Source organism: Anas acuta, chromosome 1 (assembly GCF_963932015.1).
Source record: "Anas acuta chromosome 1, bAnaAcu1.1, whole genome shotgun sequence".
Lineage (NCBI taxonomy): Eukaryota > Metazoa > Chordata > Aves > Anseriformes > Anatidae > Anas > Anas acuta.
In genome coordinates this window covers 14,767,814-14,787,436 of record NC_088979.1, presented here as the reverse complement: position 1 = coordinate 14,787,436, position 19,623 = coordinate 14,767,814, and the positions used below count along the sequence as shown (strand labels likewise).

Here is a 19,623-nt window from a genome sequence, read left to right as displayed (position 1 = left end):
ATCTGGCAATATATTCTAGCGAAGGGGCATAGAGATCAAAAACATCAGATAAATAAGCCACAAGTTTCAAACATTTTCAAGATGCCATTGCCAAGATGAAAGGGATTTCCTAAAAGAAAAAGGACTGAATCAAAGGAAGGACTTTAAGAAGGACAGGGAGAGGAGGTGAGGAGGCGGTGCTGACAATGAGCAGCTGAAGTGCTTGGAGCTCTTCCTGGGGATGGATGAGGAGCTGACAATGAGCTTATGGGTCAGGATTACAGGGAGGGCAGGAATAGGCGGCATTATAGTGGGCATCTTCTACAGGCCACCTGATGAGGCAGACCAAGCAGATGAAGCCCTCTACAGACAGATAGAAACAGACTTGCATTCTTAAGCCCTGGTTCTTGTGGGGGACTTTAGCCAACTGTTGGACAGCACAGCAGAGCATAGGCAATCCAGGAGGTTCCTGGCATGCATTGATGACAACTTTCATCTCCAAGTGACAGAGGAGCCAATGAGGAGAGGTATACTGGATCTCATTCTCACCAACAAGGAGGGGCTGGTGGGAAAGGTGAAACTCAAGGGCAGCCTTGGCTTCAGTGCCCATGAAATGGTGCAGTTTGGGATTCAGATGGTAGCAAGGAAGGATCACAGTAAGCTCGCTGCCCTGAACTTTGGGAGAGCAGACTTTGCCCTCTTCAGGGATCTGCTTGGTAGAGTACCATAGGACAAAACCCTGGAGGGAAGAGGAACCCCAAAAACCTGGTTAATAATCAAGGATCACCTCCTCTAAGCTCAGGAGCAATGCATCCCAACAAAGAAGAAGTCAGGTGAAAATGCCAGGAGACCTGCATGGATGAACAAGGAGCTCCTGACCAAACTTAAACAGAAAAAGAAGGCCTACAGAGAGTGAAAGCAAGGACAGATAGCCTAGGAGGGATACAGAGACATTGTCTGAACAGTCAGGGATCAGTTTAGTAAAGCCAAAGCCCTTTTAGAATTAAATTTGGCCAGGGACATCAAGGGCAACAAGAAAGGGTTCTATAGGTACATCAGTGGTAAAATGATGATGAGGGAAAATGTAGGTCCTCTCTGGAAGGAAATGGGAGACCTGGTCACCTGAGACAGGGAGAAGGCAGAGGTACTTAATTACTATTTTGTCCCAGTCTTCACTGTCAAAAGCTCCAGCCACATGGTTCAGGCCCCAGAAGGCAAAGGCAGGGACTGTGAGAATGAGGAAATGCCCAGCACAGGAGAAGATTAGGTTCAAGACCATCTAAGGAACCTGAAGTCCATGGAACCCAATGAGATGCATCTGCAGGTACTGAGGAAACTGGTGAGTGTAGTTACTAAGCCACTATCCGTAATATTTGAGAAGCTGTGGTAGTCTGGTGAAGTTCCCACTGTCTGTAAGAAGGGAAACATAACCCCCATTCTTAAAAAAGGAAGAAAGGAAGACATAGGAAACTACAGGCCAGTCATTCTCACCTCTGTGCCCAACAAGATCATGGAACAGATCCTCCTGGAGATTCTGCTAAGGCACACAGAAAATAAGGAGGTGACTGGTGACTGCCAACATGGCTTCACTAAGAACAGATCATGCCTGATAAATCTGTTTGCCTTCTACAATGAGGTTACAGCATTGGTGGATAGAGGAAAAGCAACAGACATCATCTACCTGGATTTGTGCAAAGCATTGGACACTGTCCCTCATGATATCTTTGTCTCTAAATTGCATACACATGGTTTTGATGGATGGATCACTCAGTGGGTAAGGAATTGGCTGGACAGTCACATTAAAAGAGTTGTGGTCAACAGTTGTATATCCAGGGGAAGATCAGTGATGAGTGGTGTTCCACAAGGGTCAGCATTGGGACCAGCACTGTTTAAAATCTTTGTTGGCAACATGGACAGTGTGGTCGGGTGCACCTTCAACAGGTTCCCGATGACACCAAGCTGTGCAGTGCAGTTGACACACTGGAGGGAAGAGATATCATCCATCCAGAGGGACCTGGACTGGATGGAGAAGTGGGCCTGTGCAAACCTCATGAGGTTCAAAAATGCCAAGTGTAAGGTCCTGCACCTGGGTCGCAGCAATCCCAAGCACAAATACAGGCTCGGTAGAGAATGGATTGAGAACAGTCCTGAGGATAAGGACCTGGGTGTGTTGGTTGACAAGAAGCTCAACATGATCCAGCAATGTGCGCTTGCAGTCCAGAAAGCCAACTGTATCATGGGTTGCATCAAAAGAGGCATGGCCAGCAGGGTGAGGGATGGGATTCTCCCCCTCTACTCTGCTCTCATGAGACCCCACCTGGAGCACTACATTCAGCTCTGGGGCCCCCAGCACAAGAAGGACACATAAGTATTAAAACAAGTCCAGAAGAGGTTCATGAAGATGGTTAAGGCTGGAGCACCTCTTCTACAAAGACAGGCTGAGGAAGTTGGGGTTGTTCAGCCTGGAGAAAAGAAGGGTCTGGGTAGACCTTACAATGGCCCTCCAGTACCTAAAGGATGCTGCAGGAAAGCTGGGGAGGGACTCTTTTTCAGGGGGTGTAATGGTAGGAGAAGGGGGAATGGATTTAAACAAAAAGAGGGTAGGTTCAGATTAGATATAAGGAAGAAATTCTTTGCTTAGAAGGTAGTGAGGCCCTGACACAGGTTGCCTAGAGAATTTGTGGATGTCCCATCCATGGAATTGTTTAAGGCCAGGCTGGATGGGGCTTTGAGCAACCTGGTCTAGTGGGAGGTGTCCCTGCACATGGCAGGGGGGTTGGAATTAGATGATTTTTAAGGACTCTTCCAACCCAAATCATTCTATGAATCTATGATTCTATGAAAGAAAACATAGCAATACTTGCAATTTTTTGAAGGTCGAGTGAGGTCTTTTGGAGCAAAGCAGATAAATCATGCCTCTCATCATCACATGAACGAAGAACAGGACCAGCTCAGCAGTAGTAATGTGGGCCTGTTATGTCCTTTGTTAGGCCGGATGTGATATTTTCCACAAAGTTTTTTTGGGACAGCTACTGATTCTGTTTGCAAATAATATTTTGACACCTTCTCCCTATCCTTCATTCTAGCATTTTACTAATGGTTTCTGTAGGAGCAGAAAGACATAGGAAAAAAAAGTTTCCATGGGAATGAATACAGACTGCCTTGCTGTGAGCTGGGCAGGCAGATAGGGAGTGTCTCTCTCTTCCCACCAATTACAAAAGAAGTCTCAAGAGGTTTTTTTTTTAAATTGGCCACCTTAAGTGTAGATATCTCAAGCTAAGTAAAACTCATATCCCAGCTCAAGTTCAGCTTCTAAATATGTCCATAAGCATCTGTGGTCACTATGTCCAGCAGCTAGGTGCCTCTTCCATGCTCTAGCTCCAAAGTTAAGCATTTCTCTGTCTAGCTCATCTAGGTTTCCTCCCACCCAGCATGTGAAGTAATCTCTAGACTAAAGACATTTGCCCAACTTATTATCCTTCCTCTCTCAGTGTAACTTTGGTAGTAGCAGCTGAACAGTTTCTCAATCATGGAAGAAGTTTTGAGATAAGGATCAGAAATGGATGAGATAATCCCCACTTGGGAGAAAGACAAGACCCATGACTTAACATTTTTTGCTGTTTGTTTCAGGAGATTGAAGCATTTATTATTGCCTACATTAGTATACATTAGATAAATAATTTCTTACTGCTGTTTTTCATTCTTGCTAACAGACAAAGTACACATGACCAGCTAATATTAGAGAAGTCCCTTACTCATAAACTTTGTAGGCAATCAGGCAGTGGGGAGTTTTTCCATTTAACTGGTTTGCGCTCATCTGCACACTCCTTCTCTGATGCATCCACAAAGGAAAACAAAAAATCAAAGACATAAATTTAACTGGCATAAAATTAAATGGCTGGACTCAAGTCATAGAACATTAAGGGAAAGAAAAAAAAAAAAAAAAAAAAAAAAAAAAAAAAAAAAAAAAAAAAAAACACCACCACCACCACCAAAAAATAAATATGTATTTTGAAGAATAAATATGAAGGAATATTACAATAGTACCAATAGCCAATAGAAGTACTGGGCCATGTGGAAAATGTAAACATCCTAATGCTATCTGACTTTGCATCTTGTAAAGGTCTCAGACTCTGTTCATGAACGACTGAAATAAGATTCTATCAGAAGAGAGTGAAGACAGACTGCTAAGATCAGAGGTGGTCTTATCATCAAACAACATCAAACAACATCAAGCAACACATGATCAAGGGATTACTCTCAGTTGCTGAATATCATGATAGGGTGGGAAGAAAGAAACTTCTGCGCTGATTTGTCAGTAGGCTCAGCAACAAAAAGAGAATTTGAACATTACTAACCGTGCAAATCAGTTCTGCTGCCATCCTAGTTATAAGTGAGCAACTACATATTTAGTGTCAAAATGATAATTTCCAGTTCATTATTAGAAAATTGGCAGAAGGTATAGGTTTTAAGTCTTATTCATATTCCTAAATAGCTGCTTGATTCTTCCTTTTGTTCAATGCAAAAACGTCAGTACCCAATGACTATTTGATTGTTGTTCATTGTGCAGAACATGAAGCATGCATATCTGAAGACCAAAACTAATCAAATGTGCTATATTATGAAATAGTCTGTGAAGGAGAGAACCCAAAACTGTATGTCTTGTTTATCTTTAAGGATTTACTTCAGCAATATTCTTATCAGACACTGCATGTAATTATGCTTGTGCATCTTTTAACACAAAACTCAACATAATTTGATTGTTTTGTCATTCAAACTTCTACTGCCAAATCCTGAAGCACAATTCATGTACTATGTGCAATGTTGCAAATCATACAAATCACACTTGCCAAGCTGAGTTTGTCAAAGCGACCAGTTCAGAAAAAGCCACCATGTCTTCAATAAGTCTGTGAAAAATGAACACACTCATTAGCAATCTAATGGTCAAATCTACATACACTGCAGATCTATACACTGATTGTTATTTCCATAACAAGATAATTTTGAAATCTCTAGTCTGGGTGTATTTGTGTAACTCTTGTCAAATCTAGAGCTGAGGAACTGGGCTGGAAAATTTGATTTGAGGACATGAGTAAGATTCACAGTGGGAAATTCAGAATTCTTTTCTTTAAACCACAGAGGGCTGGCATCCTCACTAAATGATGGTTAACTTAAGAAGTCCTGGGTGTTCTCAGGAAAGAATTTGGTTTTTGCATGATTAAGTTCTAATTGGAGGAAGTGATTGTTTCACTGTTTCATATAACACAGCTGCACCTCCACTGAATTTTTTGGACTGGGTTTTAATTAACAATTAATTTGCATAGTGTTTCTTTTTTGTTTCCTCCTTGTTGAGTGGTTAGGGAGAGAAGAAGAAAAGATTGTGGTTTTTGTTTGTTTGTTTGTTTGTTTGTTTGTTTCTGCCACTAAATTTCATAATGCTAAACTGATGTGTCCTAGTTTCTTTAGGTTACATAGTTCTGGAGACAATCCAGAAGCTAGGGGACATAATTGTTCTGGTTGTATTGAATGGGGAACAATCAAGCAAAAACACTTGGTTTGCCATGAAAAGTGTTCAACTGGTAAATGCAAATTTTTTAACAGAAATTGATACATAAGGAAAAGTGGGTCAGTACATCTGATATGTTGAACTGCAGAGACTACAACTTAGGACATACTGTACAGACAAAACTCAAAGTTGTTCCTTTTTGTAGTTCTTCCTGCTTTAAGTCAATGCTGGATGTACAATCATGTTAACGCACAGGGATGAGCCTGTAAGACCAAAAGAAGTTAAGCATTCAGCCCATGTGTTGACATAGCCTCTCAAAGTTTTGACATTCATGTTATCTCATTTCAAATACAAGGAACTGGTTATACAAATCTAAGGTTTACCAGTCAGAATATCTGAAGGACCATTTTCCCAGTCAGATCTCCTCAGAAAAATGAAGTACCTCCCTTTCTCAAGGCATAAAGAACATATTTGAAGGTACAGCTTTGTTTGAAGGAAAACACTCAAATACCCAAGAATTAAATCCTAGAATACTTATTATTAAGGGAGTTGCTACATACAGTGATAAGCACTATTTGTTTGGAGCAGTATATTTTAATTGAAACCTCTCAGGAGTAGAAATGCACATTTGGACATTGGATAATGAATAAATTGATTTGCTTCGATGCTCAAATTGCACAAACAATTTTATAAGTGTCTTGTGTTAGTCAAACAAAATATTTTGCTTGACTTGAAGGGTTTCATTTGTGTTTTTTAAATTTTAAAAATAAGTTCAGGTAAATGTAGCTTTGAAGCATCATTTTGTAACAAGAATAAAACTTTATGTATATAAAAGTTTATATATATATGTACTTTTTTTATCTAAAAGTTGTACAAAAAAAAAAAAAACATTTGGAAAGGGATGAAATTATTTAATGAATTCAGGCTGAACTCACAAATTGTTCTATTCAACATGAAAATGAATTATTTTAGTGGATAATTTACTTACCTGGAAAAGTTCCCTCGATTCTATTTCTGTGAGTGTTTGAAATGTATTAGCAAAATGCACCTCTCTATGTTTATGCATTGTACTGCGTTTGCAGAAGATGTATCCACACATTAGCAGGTTTTAATGGTAAGATTACAAAAGGGGGAAATATGACTGGACAAAATCATGGTTTTGAGTTAGTCATCACCTGTAATGTGCAAGTGCTTCGTTCATCAACCTTAAAGCATATTCACAATATTCTTCCAAAAGTATGTGATCCATCTATTACCCTGTTGTTGTCTCCATAATAATCTTGGGCTCAGGGATAGATTTTAAGCTCTGTAAAATATAAGTAGTTATGAATCACTCACAAGTTTGAATCACATCCACAGAGCCAGAGAAAAGCAGCGGAGGAAACTGGTTGTGAGTAGTTCAGTTAGAAGACATGAAACTTTGTAGGCCGTTTTTTTTGTTTGTTTGGTTGGTTGGTTTGTTTTGTTTTGTTTTCAGAGCTGTATTTTTGCATAAATGCAAAACAAACCCAAAGGAATAACTCATCATGATTTTCCCTCAGCCAAAGTAACTGCAGACCATTTCACAGACTGAGAAACACTGAAGTGAAGAAGGAAAGATTTCTGGGTCACGCATGTGAGATGTCAGCTCTGAGGACTGCTGCAGACTTTTTGGTCCAGATTCATCTCTCATTCCCTTGACAAAGCTGCAGGACTCTACAGATAGACCACCAAGCTGTTGGGAAAAGGTAAGTATTGCCAGCAAGAGCTGATGCCTCTTGTGAGGCAATAGCTGTAGTCCTTGCTGAGATAAATCAGATTGAAAGAAGAAGTTGTCTGTTGGAGGGGCCTACATGAGCTCTCAGGAATTAACCTGACTCCAGTGGGTTATTTTGGTTAACTAAAACAGTAGTTGAAGTCCATATAAGACGAAGTACATGACTGGGATGCTGAAATGAAAAAGCAAAACAAATAACATGTGCGTCAGCTTCAGACTGAACCACCAGAACAGTAAGACAAGTATTTCTTTAAAATGTCATGGTTTGACTTTGGAACAACCTTTGATAATGTGTCAGCTCAGACTGAACCACAACAGTAAGAAGAATACTTCTTGTCATCCTTTGAAATGTCATGGTTTGATGTTGAATTGGCCTTTGATAAACATTTTGGTTTTTTGTTTGTTTGTTTGCTTCATTGTTTCCAGGATTAATATTTGATATTGCAGAAGCATATAAGAGACTGGGCCTTACCATCATTTAGATGTTAGTAATGCCCTCACTTCTGTCTGAGTGTGAGGATTCCTCTGTTCTCCAAATTCTGTTACTAGCAATTTCCTGTATGCCACGTTCCTGCATGCCACATTCCTTACTCATCTTTCCTAAGTCAGTGCCAATGCAAAGTAGAAATGACAAAGCATGTTATTCTGAAGCTTTTATTATTTATTTATTTATTGGCCTAAAATGTCAATATTCTTAGGTTTTCTTTCAGATGTTAGATATATTACCTCTTGTTTCTACTGTCATATTCCTGACCTGAACAGCTTCTGATCCTGTCACTTTCATACAGTTGCTCAGGAAACAGCCTGAGCAACACTTCCTGCACTGTGAAGACACATGTTCCTTTTAACACATTATAATTGAAATATATCTTTTTACTTTCAGAAGTGCTTGTCAGAGGAGAGATGAAATTCTAATTATGTCTCTATTCATATCTTCATTATGAAGACATAATGTGGTGACACCATTCAAAACATTCACAAAGTGACAGAAGTCACAGCTAGACTATTTTACAGAATGGGCTGAACAATAAAATACCACTGAATGTAATCCAAAAGCAAGAACCATTTTGCTCTGTAAATTAGAACAATGTTATTATCATCATTCAAACTAAGTATATGAAATAAATTTGATTATTTTGCTTCTAGATATAGAATAATGAGAGATATGGAATGTGAGCATTTTTAGAAAAAAATAAATTCTAACAATTCAATTTTTAAAAATTTCCTGAAGCCATGTAGTCAGTCAAAATTCTTCTTTGGTCAACTTCAAATGATTGGAGTAATTAGACCACTAAGAATTGTTATTTTAAAATATATAGATTCATGGTCTCTCCAGAACAGGAGCAGGATTTAAAAACATGTAGCCAGAAGCCTTTTTTGGTTTGGTTTGTTTTTCCTCATATTAATCAGAGTGCAACCTTTTCTCTCTGATGTGGATAGACTTTGAGCAGTAGTCAATATCTTTGTCTCCTTGATTTTAGGTTGAAATGCACCATTACCTTCAGACAATGAATTCATATTAGAGGGAAAATTAGAGAAAACAATGTATCATTTTGTTTAAACAATACTTAAAAGCAGATTACAGTAACTCTTCAGGATCTGCTGAAGGAGGGAAATACTTGCGGCTTCCTTATGTCTGCAGGCAATTCTTCACACAAAAAGGGAATTTCCAGAGTCAGTCTCTCAAATAAAATATTTGTATATCAATGCAGTTATTTTTGGAACTTTCCTTATGTGCAATGATATAGAACTGCACAAGGAAGAGGTGACTCAAATAGTCAAAACATCTCTAAGAAATTCAGGTGATGTCACACTCTGAACTTTGCGCAGCTGCAGAATAGAGACTCTGGTATCAGGATAACCACTGCTTCTGACGGTGTTTGCTTTTCCTATGTGTTCTTGTAAATCCCCTGGCCAAAAGGCATTTTGAAGGGATATGTTTCCTTCTAAGAAGAGCAATAAGAATTTTCATGTTCTAACGCAAATGCTGATGAATAAGGATATCTTGTTTCAGTGCAAGCCCCAAATGAACTTCAAGTGCTGCCTATGGCAAAATACCAAAACCTAAATCAAAGTAATCTAAAAAAACTCTGTGCAAATGTGTTTAGTGTATGCTACAGTTTCCTTGGGTACTCAAATATACCTAGTATTCCATGTGAATTTTGTATTGTGAGTCTAACGCACAGTACATAAGTATGCCTTTGAGTCAAGCTGTTCCCACTCCTTAAACAATGTCTCCAGTGTGAAAACCCAAATCTTGGCTCTCTTCTCCCTCTGGTTGCTGCCATCTTTCCTGCTGTGTCCTTGTCCTGGTTTCAGTTAGAATTAATTTTCTTCCTAGTAGCTGATGGAATGCTGTGTTTTAACTTAGGATGAGAAGAGTGCTGATAACACCCCGATGCTTTAATTGTTGCAGAGCAGTGCTTATACTAAGCCAAGGACATCTCAGCCTTTTGCTCTGTCCTGCCAACGGGCAGGCTGGGGGTGCAGTAAGAGCTGGGAGGGGACAGACCCAGGACAGGTGACCCAAACTAGCCAAAGGGGTATTCCATACCATCTGACGTCATGCTAAACAATATATAGGGGTGGCTAGCCAGGGGGAGGGGGCCGGACTGCTCGGGGCTAGGCTGGGCATTGGTCAGCGAGTGGTGAGCAATTGCATTGTGCATCACTTGTTTGTACATATTATTATTACTTTCCTATTATCACCATTGTATTATTATTATTGTTATTGTTATTATTATTTTTGTTATTATTATTTTCCTGTCTTATTAAACTGTCTTTATCTCAATTCACGGGCTTCACTTTCCATTTCTCTCCCCCGTCCCAGAGAGGTAGGGGGGAGGGTGAGCGAACGGCTGCGTGGTGTTTAGCTGCCGGCCGGGTTAAACCACGACAGTCCTGCAGAGCAGGGAGGTCTGCAAAAGAGCCAGTGGATGCTCTGCCCTCAGGTCCTTCAGATACACAGGTCAGCTTTCACCCACAATAGAGGAGAGAGAATGGTTTGGGCTTTATACAGTATTACAACATCAAAAGTGCAATTCTATCATGATAGAAAGGAACCATTATCACAGAATTTCTAGGTTGGAAGAGACCTCAAGATCATCGAGTCCAACCTCTAACCTAACACTAACAGTCCCCACTAAACCATATCCCTAAGCTCTACATTTAAACGTCTTTTGAAGACTTCCAGGGATGGTGACTCCACCACCTCCCTGGGCAGCCTGTTCCAGTGTCTAACAACCCTTTCAGTAAAGAAGTTCTTCCTAACATCCAGCCTAAAACTCCCCTGGCACAACTTAAGCCCATTCCCCCTCATCCTGTCACCAGGCATGTGGGAGAACAGGCCAACCCCCACCTCACTACAGCCTCCTTTAAGGTATCTGTAGAGAGCGATAAGGTCACCCCTGAGCCTCCTCTTCTCCAGGCTGAACAAGCCCAGCTCCTTCAGCCGCTCCTCGTAGGACTTGTTCTCCAGGCCCCTCACCAGCTTCATCGCCCTTCTTTGGACCCGCTCAAGCACCTCGATGTCCTTCTTGTAGCGAGGGGCCCAAAACTGAACACAGTACTCGAGGTGCGGCCTCACCAGAGCTGAGTACAGGGGGACGATCACCTCCCTAGCCCTGCTGGTCACACTGTTTCTGATACAAGCCAGGATGCCGTTGGCCTTCTTGGCCACCTGAGCACACTGCTGGCTCATATTCAGCTGACTGTCCACCATCACTCCCAGGTTCTTCTCTGCCTGGCAGCTCTCCAACCACTCATCTCCCAGCCTGTAGCTCTGCTTGGGGTTATTGCATCCCAGGTGGAGGACCCGGCACTTGGCCTTGTTAAACTTCATGCAGTTGACCTCAGCCCATCGGTGCAGCCTATCCAGATCCTCCTGCAGAGCCTTCCTACCCTTGAGCAGAAGGTAGGTACTTTATACAAAGTATCACAAAATCATAGAATCATAAAGTTTGGAAGAGACCTTCAAGATCATCTGGTCCAACCATCACCCTACCACCAATGTCACCCACTAAATCATGTCCCTAAACACCACGACCAACCTTTCCTTAAACATTCCCAGGGATGGTGGCACAATCACTTCACTTCCCTGGGCAACCTGTTCCAACGCCTGACTGCTCTTTCTAAGAAGAAATTTCTCCTAATTTCCAACCTAAAACTCCCCTGGTGCAACTTGAAGCCATTCCCTCTAGTCCTATCACTAGTTACCTGTGAGAAGAGGCCAGTCTCCAGCTCCCCACACCTTCCTTTCAGGCAGCTGCAGAGAGCAATGACATCTCCACTGAGCCTCCTCTTCTCCAGACTAAACACCACCAGTTCCCTCAGCTGCTCCTAACAGGACTTGTGTTCCAGGCCATTCACCAGCTTCATAGCCCTTCTCTAGACATGCTCGAGCACCTCGATGTCCTTCTTGTAGTGAGGAGCACAAAGCTGAGCACAGTACTCAAGGTGCAGCCTCACCAGAGCTGAGTACAGGGAGACAATCACTTCCCTAGTCCTGCTGACCACACTGTTTCTTATATAAGTCAGGATGTTGTTGGCTTTCTTGGCCACCTGGGCACACTACCAGCCCATGTTCAGGCAAGCATCAATCAGCACTCCCAGATCCTTTTCTGCCTCTGTCCATTGACCCCTCTTGTCCAGGTCCCTCTGCAGGACCTTCCTACCCTCCAGCAGGTCGACACTTCCCCCCAGCTTGGTGTCATCTGCAAATTTACTGAGGGTACACTCAATTCCCTCATCCAAGTCATCAATAAAGATATTACAGAGGATGGGCCACTACACCAGCCCCGGGGAACACCACTGGTGACCAGTTGCCAGCTGGGTTTCAATCCATTCACCGCTACTCTGCATACGGTCAGCCAGCCTGTTTTTAACCCAGCAAAGTGTGTACCTGTCCAAGCCATGGGCTGCCAGTTTCTCCAGGAGAATGCTGTGGGAGACTGTGTCAAAGGCCTTGCTGAAGTCTAGGTGGACTACATCAACTTTCCCTCATCCATCAGGTGGGTCACCCGGTCACAGAAGGAGATGAGGTTGGTCAGGCAGGACTTGCCTTTCATGATCCCATGCTGGCTGGGCCTAACCCCCCAGTGTCCCATATACATTGCTTGATTCCATTCAAGATGACCTATTCCATCACCTTTCCTGGCACCAAGGTCAGGCTGACAGGTCCTCCTTATGATCCTTCTTATAGATGAGTGTCATGTTAGCAAGTCTCCAGTCATCCAGGACCTCTCTGGATGACCAAGACTGCTGATAGATGAAGTAAAGTGTCCCAGCAAACACATCAGCCAGCTCTCTCAGCATACTCTTATGGATCCCATATGGCCCCATGGACTTGTGACAGTCCAGGTGGACCAGCAAATCTCAAACTGTTTGAACCTGAACTGTAGGGGGTTCTTCTGCACCTTGTCCCATATTTCCAGGTAGTTTAATGGGAGGGCATTTAAATTAGTTACCTAATTCTTGGAACATGCAAAAACTGCTTGTAGTACGTGCTATATGAAAGAAAACCTTTTCATGGGAGAAATTCTTACTGAATGTCAGTCAGTCATCTCACTCAGGTCTAGGCATGTAAAAGTTTGGTGTCTAGCCTAGACTTCATCAATGGCCAATAGAGAGAGAACAAGATGGAGAGGATCCTTCATCCCACCTATGTGTCTGTCATTGTGAAACAGGACAATCTGCCCCTTGGAAGTGACTGTGTCTTTGTATTTGACTGTGCAAAGAACCTGATGAATGAGATAAGAAAATGTTCAGAAGTCCTGAAAGTCTGATGACCAAAACAGTTAAATTATTCTGGTTCTTCCTATAAGTTCCCTTCTCTTGTAACAATTGTGTTGGTTTGAATAGAACAAGCCAATGAAAATGTGCATTAAAGGAAAAAAAAAAATAAAATAAAATAAAATAAAATAAAATAAAATAAAATAAAATAAAATAAAATAAATAATACCCAAATACCCTTTGCAAATATGATTGGACATAAAGGAGCAAGTGAGAATGAAAGAGAGAAATTGCAGGAGCAAACTAAATCATGATCCATTTCTTGCTCTATTGAACAGGAAACAGACATCCTAGAAGAATCTATTTATAAGTGCACTTAGAAATTAACCCCTAGAAACTCCCACTTTTAAGAGGAGGAAAAAAAAAAAAAAAAAAAAGAGGGTTTAATCAGCCTATATTCTTTTAATTCCCTGCAGCTCTTTGTACTGCTCATATCATAGATGAGAACATAGAAGCTGTTGACTTAACGTGTACCATAGACTTGAAAGAAAGTCGATTTAACAAAATTCAACAGTTATTATCCTCTGGGTTCAAATTACAGTAGTTATTGGTGGAGCTGATTCCAAGAACTGCCATCTAAAGTGCACTGTGCATTTTACTACAACATGGGAAATTTTTCCCATTTCATGAGCCTCGTGTTAAGCTAAGTTATTTATAAGGAAGTGAAAGAGAAACAGGAGGTGATACAGAGATGAAGAGGAATTTTGGACAATGGGAAGTGTCCCTTTTCTCAATCATCTGCCTCTTACCAGTGAAATCTTTCTGCTAATCTCCATGAGATTTGGATCCCGACCAGGACAATGATGTGGCAAACAAGGAAGTGTGAAAATACAAAACCTCTTGCATGCAGCAGCTAACTGTGCAATTCAGCAAGAATATTCACATCAACCATTAGTCAAAACTGTTACTTTTTTTTTTTTTTCACCAAGAGTTCTGTACTTTGACACATGCCAAAGGGTTGAAGATCAATCAGTTTACAAGAATCATTTTAGGAATGATTTTTTCTGTTTCCTAGCTCTGGTCAGGAACAGATTTATCTGCTTGGGAGGTTAAAAGTTATGGCACATATTCTCTCTGTCATTTACCCCTCTCAGCTTCCCATCCACACTGCTACTGCATCTGACCAAAAATACACATTTCTTTTGAAGCATATCCCTCCTTTCAATCCCTTCTGCAGATGTGCTCCTGATTTCAGGACAAATTTGACTTTTCCCAAGGAAATAACTACAGGGCTGGTACCCTAGGAAACCACAGACAAAACCGTAACAGAATTCAATGACAGTAGTTAAAGACATATTTATTTCAAAACTGATTTTTTCCTTTATGTTGATTGTTGTTGGTGGTGGTTTTTGTTGTTGTTGTTGTTAATGATGATCCACCAGTAGGATATCATACTGTGTTGTGCACAAAGATTCTCCATAATGTAAGTACTTCAAATCAGAATTAAAAAAAAAAAAAAGTAAATAAGATGGTTTAAACAAAAGGCAAAACATATGTAATTAACTTTGTAAATCCTGAGCAAATACTTCTTTTTTTTTTTTTTAACACTATGAGAAAATTCAAAATAGCTGATTACTGTACCTTCTGCTCTAAAAATCCCGAGGTCCACATGATTGATTTATTGCAATACATCACAGAAGACTCAAATTAACCATCTGTCAAATAAGAAACAGTAAGTTTATTATGAAACCTGAAATATACTTTCAAATTTGATGTTAAGCCTAATGGATCTTTTTTTCTATAGTTAGGACATGATCTGTTCATTGGAATGTGACTGCTCATGAATTTGACAGTTCTCTTGGGCAAGGGCACTCCAGAAATGCAGACTCTCTCATGTTCATAGTATAGAAAATTTTCAGCTCTTATTACTTGTCACTTTGCAGTATTCTGGAACAAATCCAAGCATTTTGGTTCCATTTCAGGATTTAGAGAAGTGAGGGGCAATGCAGCGTTTTCAAATATGTGCACATTTTCCCTAAATATGTAGGTAAGGTCTTTTTTCATTGGAAGTATTTGGCTTCAGTAAAAAATAAATAAATAATACATTTAAAGTGTGTACCAAATACAAAACAGCCATCTTTTGAATGATGGCAGGAGCAAGAGAGGCAAGAATGGTTTAACATTTCAGTAGTTGAGTCACACAGGTTGGTAAATCCAGAACTGTGATGGTCTATTAAATGACACTGCACACAGACCTATTACTGCTGGAAGTTTTTGAGGGATCTTCATTCATCCTTGCAGCCAGTGAGAGAGTAAAGTGGATCATAGTCCATAGCACTTGGTTAACATTTTTTCAATATTACTTATAGCTCCTGCAATGGCATAATTAATGACAATGAGCTTTTAAGCAAGGCTGCCTTGACCTGGACACATTGCTTAATTGTGTATTTGCTTGGTGAATATCTCTTTCAAACATTTTATTTCAGTATTTAAACCCTGAAGGCACAGATGTTTTAAAGCAAAAGAAGAGAAGACTGAATATACAATTTATATTCTGATGGTCTCCAAGTTTTATTTTAAGATTAAACGGGATCATCTTTAGATGATGAGTAAAGCACATTCAAGAATTGTGTTGCTTTTCTGTAACACATGTTAGAAATATAGATTAATTCAGTATTATGCCTTGTTTTTTATATATGCTTTGCAGGTGTAAGTATTCTTTAGAGAACACAGCCTTGAAAATGAGACAATATATTCCAAAATCTGTCTCTGGATAAAAAGAATGAAGAAAAAAGCCCAAAACTTATGTCCCTGATTGTGTAAAAATAAAAATTTAAATTAAAAAAAAAAAAGAAAAAAAAAAAAAAACAGCAACAACACAAAACATTTATTTACTACCAGGTTATACATTAGTTTAAATTCTTTGTTTTTAAAATTTTCCAGTTCCTCCAGAGAAGAAAACTGAGAAACGAAGCTATTTCATAACATTTGACTATTTTTGGAAATGATCTTTTTCTCAAGATATGTAAAAGTTTATTTTCACAGTATGCAACACTTAGTGATCCAAAACCATGGTACATGGTTTTGTACCATGGCCATGGTACAGCACACCCATTATTTTCTTAACTTTAACAAACTTAATTGTTTTACACAGTATTTATAGGAACTGCAAGCAAGTAAAGCTAGATTAAGTTTTTTTTCCTAGATTTCACTTACCCGTTTACTGACTCTGAAGAACATGCAAGCAATTGTAAGTAGGAAAAAGTCCTGTTTGGATGTTGATGTTCAGAGGCATCAAAAGGACATTGTCAGTGCTGAGCACTCCTTCGCATGCATGTAGCTTTGAGCACGTGTGTATTCATGTAAGTATACTTATATTTCAGTATACTAGCATCTACAGCATTGCAAGAAAATGATGCAGGGAATGTATAATTGTTCAAATGAATTGGTACCTGTAAAATGTTTCACTTCATTTTGTACCACAAATCTAAAGCTCAGAGACTCAGAATTCTGGTTGTCATTCCGTCTTTCTAAAACCCAATGTGCACGTGGTTCCAAAACTCCAAGAAGAGTAGTAGGTAAGTGACTAATGTCTTTTTAACCTGTTCTTCTTAAATGTTTCCAGGAATGGAGATTTAAAGTCTCACCAGGTACTCTGCTGCACCACTCAACTACCCTGGCATTAGAGCACTTATCCTAACTGCTAAGCTAAGTCTTTTCACAGCAGAGAGCAAGAAAACTTCCCTCCTTCTTTCCCCTTTGCCAGTACAACCCATGTATCTGTGGAGTGGTGTCACATCTTTCTTCAATCCTCTCCTCTAGACTTAGCAATCCCACTGCCTTACATTTCCATGTAGGATATGTTTTAAATAACATTCCTGTGGCTCACCTCTGTGCTCTCTTCAGCTGGTCTCCGCCTTTCTAGATGCATGGTGCACAAAACTGTACGTGAAACTTTCCTCGGAGACTTATCAGAACCTTATGGAGCAGAATGATGATTTCATTTGTATTACTTCCTGGATGATGTTTGTCTTCTTCAAAAGATGAAAACATTTTTAAGCTTGTGATCAACTGTTAAGCAATTCCTCATTCTGCATGGTAATGTGCAATATTTAACCACAGACACAGCATTTAAACTCCTTTATAAACTGCATCCTTTTCTATTCATGTCTTGAAGATCGAACTTAAATGCATATCTCAGTCTGCTTTAATGTGCACCTGTAAATTCCATAAGTTTTCATTGCTTTTATACATAACACCTGTACTTCATATTACATGCTTAGTTAAAAACTGATAGCTGGTTTTGTTTCCTAACTCCACTATTTAAAAACACTATTTTAAAAATATATATTATATATTCTTTTGTCTGTGAGGCCCTACTTCTAGTATTAATCATTCACAAAGCCTACTAAGAACTGATATGTCCATGTATTTATTCCAAATAGAGATATATTAAGCAATAGTTTATTAACCAAACCTCAGAAAAACAACCACTGCCCTCCATGCTGTTCAGCTTCCCTTGCATTACTCTGTGCAGGATGATGAAATGGAAACCCTGTTTCCAGCTCTACGTAGAAGAATAAGAAGAATTCACATGTGTTTCTAAGAAAATAAAACTAAGCATTTTGAATGAGATACTAGTACAAATCATCCCAATTTTTAATAACATGGCCAGACAGAACTTGGCTAGGTCTTTGTTAAAATGTGGTAGCTTAGTTAGGTCTAATATTAATCACACCTGGTCATTTAAAGCATTTTCTATAATTCTCACAACAGGCCTTCAGCATTGGATAAGAGTAGCTGTTGAAATCATAATACCAAGTTAGGCCAAAGAGCTGAGGAAGAGGATGACTGGTACTACACTGACTTCTCCAGGGACTCTATCTCTGCTCTGGAAGATCAGCAACCACAGCATGCACCGGGCCTGAGCCTGTAAAGGACAATGTGATCCCATGAGGGAAGTGAATGTTGCAAGTTGTTTTGCCAATCTTTGTCTCAAAGCGGTGTTGCCACATTTCATGTTTTATTACTCAACTTACTAAAATTAGATTTCTTGAGATCTAAAAAAAAATGCATACTATTGTTTTGTGACCTCTTCCCTCACTCTACAATGTTCAAATGGTTTGGTCAACCATACCAAACTTCCACACACCTCACATGACTACAGCAACTCTTTTTAAGGACAGATTTGCTGTAGGATTTGTCTGTCATTTTCCTCTCTCTACAGCAGTCACAGGTTAACTTATTGCTATAATTTTGGATTTAATAGTACTTGATATTTCAAGCACCTCATAAACACTGAATTAGGTTAATATACAGTATAGCTTCTATTTCTGTGGTTGCCCTTTAAAGACAATTCAGTACACCTTCATCTGTGCAACTTTAGCTATCTCAGAATCACAGAATCTAATTTCTAAGTCATAGAATCACAGACCTCTGCAGGTCATTTGCTCAAAAAGGGACACCTGCACCAGCTTGCCCATGTCCAGGATGCTTTTGAGGATCTCCAAAGAGAAGAATACATAAGCTTTCTGGGCAGCCTGTGCCAGGGCTCCATCACCTGCACAGCACAGAGTTGCTGTCTGGTGCTCAGAGGGAGCATCCTGTGTGCCCAGCTGTGCCCATTGCCTCCTGTTCTGGCACTGGGCACCACTGACAAGAGCCTGGCTCCATCTCCTTTCCACCCTCCCTTCAGGTATTTATAGACATTGACGAGATCTCCCGAAGCCCCCTCTTCTCCAGGCTGAGCAGTCCCAGCTCTCAGCCTTTCGTCACAGGAGAGATGCTCCAGTCCCTTCATCAGCATGGTGGCCCTTTACAGTATGTCCATGTCCCTCTTTTACACAGGGCCCCAGAACTGGACACAGGGGGATGGTACATAAAAATAATAATAATAATAATAATAATAATAATAATAATAATAATAATAATAATAATAATAATAATAATAATAATAAACAAAGCAAGTGTTGCACAATGTAACTGCTCACCACCCACCCAGCCAGTCCCTGAGCAATGGCAGCCCTCCCCAGCCAAATTACCCAGCTTTTGTTGCTGAGCACAATGCCATGTATGGGACATCCTTTTGGTCAGTCTGGGCCACCTCCTGGCTGTGTCTCCTCCCAGCTCCTTGTGCACCCCCAGGTACCTCGCTGGCAGGGCAGGACCAGGAGCTGAACAGTCCTTGGCTCTGTGAGCATTGCTCTACAGCAACTAAAACATCCCTTTGTTATCAGCCTTATTCCTGAATCCAAACCACAGCACCATACCAGCTACTAGGAAGAAAAATAACTCTATCCCAAACAAAACCAGGACACAAGGCTGAAGCTCTAAGCCATATTTTAGTGTGTTGTCTAGATCTGATGCAATCTTGAGTTAATTGGTCTGTGTTATGGCTCAGAGTGGTGCAGCAGTACTGGCTAATAATAAGGAAGTCTGGTTGGTTCTCTGCTTGGTGTTACTTATTCTTCTCAAGGAAGGCTTGAGAAAAGTGCCACAAGCCAATGTGCCTCTTTTTTGGAAAAAGGACTGGGGTCATGGGAAAGGGAAAAATGTGACAGTATCTTTGGTAAAGCTAGAGGCTGGGTAAAAAGCGTGTGTGTTCTAAGTCCATATTTGCTTTCTTTCCTACTTTCTACTACACTTTCTTTTC

General features: G+C 40.3%; 2 long non-coding RNA genes across 3 annotated transcripts; one reads left to right on the top strand and one right to left on the bottom strand.

The window, feature by feature from the left end:
* Positions 1-1,106: 1,106 nt before the first annotated feature.
* Positions 1,107-10,511, top strand: LOC137849972 (uncharacterized). The gene is made up of 2 exons (XR_011092207.1): positions 1,107-1,318; positions 7,027-10,511. It is a non-coding gene; the product is annotated as an uncharacterized lncRNA (long non-coding RNA).
* LOC137849964 (uncharacterized) lies at positions 4,640-17,738 on the bottom strand. Of its 2 annotated transcripts, XR_011092205.1 has the most exons (4): positions 16,861-17,738; positions 16,188-16,365; positions 14,613-14,686; positions 4,640-6,791 (listed from the first exon to the last, which is right to left on the bottom strand). It is a non-coding gene; the product is annotated as an uncharacterized lncRNA (long non-coding RNA). The 2 variants fall into 2 exon arrangements; XR_011092204.1 differs by lacking the exon at positions 16,861-17,738 and having other exon boundaries at positions 16,188-16,852.
* Between the last annotated feature and the right edge of the window lie 1,885 nt (positions 17,739-19,623).